This window comes from Marmota marmota, unplaced genomic scaffold (genome assembly GCF_001458135.2).
Source record: "Marmota marmota marmota unplaced genomic scaffold, marMar, whole genome shotgun sequence".
NCBI lineage: Eukaryota > Metazoa > Chordata > Mammalia > Rodentia > Sciuridae > Marmota > Marmota marmota.
Window position 1 is genome coordinate 20,898,246 of NW_026000221.1, and position 4,076 is coordinate 20,902,321.

A 4,076-nucleotide genomic window follows, 5' to 3' on the forward strand; every position below is an offset into this window, starting at 1 on the left:
TTTTTTTTTTTTTTTTTTTTTTAGTACGGGGGATTGAACTAAGTGGCATTTAACCACTGAGCCATATCCCCAGCCATTTTTTGGATATATGTGTGTGTGTGTGTGTGTGTGTGTATGATATAAAATTTAGAAACAGGGTCTCACTGAGTTGCTTAGGTCCACACTAAGTTGCTTTGGCTGGCTTTGAACTAGCAATCCTCCTGCCTCAGCCTCCCGAGCATCTGGGATTACAGGTGTGTGCCACTGCACCCAGCTGTATGTAGCCTCTTTCTAACACTCATTTATGCCCCCCATGCTCTTCTTTTATTAGACCTCAAAAATAAGATACCTAATTTTACATTTTTATTGTGATAAAATATACATAACATGAAGTTCACCACATTAGCCGTGTTCAAGTATAGAGTTCAGTGGCATGAAGTGCAGTCACACTGATGTGTGGCTGTCACCAGAACTTTCCATCTTCCCAAACTGAAACTCTGTCCCCATTGAACAAAAACTCCCCATTCACCCAACCCCATGGAGACCGCCATTCTACTTCCTGTCTATGAATTTGGTTATCCTAGGTACCTCCCTCGAGTGGAATCATACAGTATTTGTCCTTTTGTGACTGGCTATGTCACCAGGCACAATGGCCTCAAGTTTCACCCATGGTGAGCACACCAGAACGTTGACTCTTTTAATATTCCACTGTACGAATATGCCACGTTCCTTCATCCGACGGACGCGTCTGCAGAGGGCCACTTGGGCTGTTTCCACCTTTTGGTTACTGATGCTCTGAACAAAGATGTGCCAACCACGTCCCTTTCTAACAAAGAGAAAATGTCTAGCTAGCTTTGAATGACGCTGTTGGCTTTGCATGCTGTTGATTTCTGATTTCTTTCTGTTTATGGCAACTAGTACAGAGTTCTGTTTACCCTAGTCATATGAAATAGTCCTTTAAAATGCACTTATACCCCCCCAAAGTGAAATGACTTAAAGAAAAACATCAAGTAAATAGGGGCTCAAGTGCTTTGTGTTGGTGGCTGAAAGTAGGGGCCTGGGTGTAGGAGAGAACTGCTGAGCATGGGGTCTACTGCCTCAGACAAAAACCCTGCTGTCCTGAGTTGGGGACAGATACTCTGCCAGAGCCCCTGGGAGAAACCAGTATTGCATTTGGGGGAAGTGCCTAAGGGGCAATGTTAGGAGCAGGGGTGGCAGTGGTAAAACTGAGAGTCAGATGTGGGCTCTGAGGCGTCCTGGTAAGAGCTGGGGCCAACTCCTTGGCTTCTGGTTCCCTTTCCTCATGATGGAATGGGCGGTGGCAACACCCAGCGTACAGCGTGGGTGAAACTAGGTAACTCTGTGAGCTGCCCAGCACTCATCTGGGTTCTATGAGTGAGTGGGTCCCCCTCCTCCCAGCCCACCTCACCTCATCCTGTTACTTGTTCACGGTGTGACTCACTTGCTCTAATGTCCCATCAGGGATCTTCCTTACGGTCTCTTGCACAGAGGGCCCGATCGTGATGAAGTTATAGGCAGAGTTTATGTATACCAACTCGGCCTCGCCACCTTCTCTGGTCTATCCCCATCTCCAAAGACTCTGGGAAAGAATTCCTGGCACTTGGCTCAAGGCTGTCACTTACTGGCTGTGAGACCCTGTGTAAATCCCAGTCAAGAGCCTCTCTGAGGCTTCATTTCCCCAACATAAAGGCTGCATGCCCTGCTTTGCAGTGGTTCGTGCCCTTAATCCCTGCAATTCTGGAGACTGAGGCAGGAGGATCACTGGTTCAAATCTAGCCTCAGCAACTTAGCGAGGTTCTAAGGAATTTAGTGAAACTCTGTCTCAAAATTTAAAAAACTAAGCCAGGTACAGTAGTGCATGCCTGTAATCTCAGCAGCTTGGGAGGCTGAGACAGTTAGGATCACAAGTTCAAAGTCAGCCTCAGCAACAGTGAGGCACTAAGCAACTCAATGAGACCCTGCCTCTAAATAAAATTCAAAATAGGGCTGGGGATGTGGCTCAGTGGCTAAGTGCCCCTGGGTTCAATCTCTGGTACCAAAAAAAAAAAAGGTTGTGGGTTGTGTGCCCTAAAACCTGTCATGGTAGCACACACCCGTAATCCAGGCAACTCGGGAGGCTGAGTTCAAGGCCAACGTAGTCAATTTAGTGAGACCCTGTCTCAAAATAAAAAATAAATTAAAAGGCATGGGAGTGTAGCTCGGTAGTAGAGTGCTTCTGGGTTAATCCCCAGTACCACACTTTTTAAAAAGGGGGTGTCCTTGTCCTGAGTTCTCAATGTCAAGATCTCACAGGTCCAAACTGCTCAGGAAGCAAAGGCCAGCACAGTGCCACATGCTGTGCAGATTAGTAATCGGCATGTTAACCAAACTCCAAACTTGTATTCCCACAAAACCTGTTTCCAGTTGGTTATCAGCTGCTGTCAGCAGGCCGCCATGCAGAACACATACACAGCAAGTGAATCCACAAGTGAAACTGTAAATCTTGCAAAAAAGTGTGGGATTTCATGAAGCAGATGGGAGCAATACTGAGAACCCAGCAGTGGATGACCGCAGAGACACAGAACAAATGTAAAGGAAGTGACTGGGACCTTCCCAAAAGAAAGGTGGGGCCTTCAAAGGATTCAGAGTGATCCTCAGGTTTAAGGAAGCCCTCAAATTTTTGCAAAAAAAGCATCATCTAGCTAAAAAAAAAAAAAAAAAAGTGTTAGAAGGGAAGGATGCTTACATACCCAACTTAGTTAGGGTAAAAAAAAAAAAGGCCTTCAAATATTAGCATTCGATTTCATTCTTCACTCTAGCTTGTGCGTGGTTGAGATTACAATCCATATTTTTAGTGATGGGGTAAAATAAACATCGTCATTTTTACTTTTTCGAGGTAATAACCCATCCCAGCGGGGTTCCCTTTAATTCTGTTAAGTTTTGGGTCCTCTTTTTAAAAATGCATGCACCTTCAAACGGACTTCCAGTGTACAGGATGCGATCAGAAGACATCCTCTCAACACTCCTTGCCTGTCAAAACAGCAGTCACCCTACTGCCAAGACAAAGGAAGCCCTAAAGGGTCCTGCACGTGTCCCTTCGCCCCCAAGCACCATAGAACATCTTAAAGAAGTCTCCACAAGTAGGGCCAGGTCCCCACTATTCCCAACAGGCGTAAGGTTGATTTGGCCAACGCTTTTGTTGTACAGAAAGGGAAACTGAGCCCCAGGGAGGGCACAGACTCCTTGGCCCACGTCTACTGGGTTACATCGCTGGCACTTGAAAGAACGCAATTAACAAAAGTCAAGTCACCGCTCCTCCACCTGGGAGCTGGGGACCGCGGTGCCCACTTCTGCCCCGGGACACCTAGCATGTCGCTGGCGCTCAGGCAACCTAAGACTTCGGGAAAGCAAGCCCCGTGGCCCCCGATCTGCTTTCGGGTCCCCGCCAGCGTCAGCCCCCACGCGAGGGTGGGGCCTCGTCGGGGTCCTGCTGCTCTCCAGCAGGGCCCGCCGCCGCGGCCCGCGCCCCGCTCCCCTCGCCCCTGGCCTGCAGTCAGGCTGGAGTCCCCCAACCCAGTGACTCCGCGGGCCGGGGTCGCAGCCGGGCCACGGCGGGCGCTCGCGCCGGGGTCCCCGCCGCCCCCCCTTCGCCTCCCCCCGGGAGGGAGGAGGAGACTCGGCGGCCCTCCCTCGGCCCTCCCGGCGACGGCCGCAGCCAGCCCCGTGCCCGCTCCACCCAGCCGCGGCGGGCCCGCGTCCGGAGCCAGCGCCGGCCCGGCCGGAGGTGAGCGGGGACCGCGGGGTGGGACGCGGGAAGCCACCGCGGTGCGGGAACACACTCAGGGCGCGAGCCTCCCGTGGGAGGGAAGGAGTTAAGTTGGGGGCGGACTGGAGGAGAGGGGAGCATGGGGGCGCCCGCAGCAGCTCCCAAACTCAGAGCAGAACTTTCTGGCCCCCTCCCCCGGGGGACTCCCCCACCTCCCGGGGCTCCGGGCCTTGGCGAGGAGGGGCAGTGGGGGAGGGGGCCGCCCTCGGAATGTCGCGGGCGGGGGCCTGGCGGGCGGGAGGGGCGGCGGGCGGGGGCGGAATGTGGAACT

General features: G+C 52.0%; 1 protein-coding gene across 2 annotated transcripts in view; it reads left to right on the forward strand.

The window, feature by feature from the left end:
• The first annotated feature begins 3,411 nt into the window (after positions 1-3,411).
• The window catches only part of Ccdc102a (coiled-coil domain containing 102A), a 17,904-nt gene continuing 17,239 nt past the window's right edge, over positions 3,412-4,076 (forward strand). Inside the window, exon 1 of one of the 2 annotated variants that reach the window (XM_048792127.1) lies at positions 3,412-3,763. The gene's annotated coding sequence lies outside the window, so the exon portion shown is untranslated. The remainder of the gene's footprint in view (positions 3,764-4,076) is intronic. The other variant, XM_015488668.2, reaches the window with a different exon arrangement.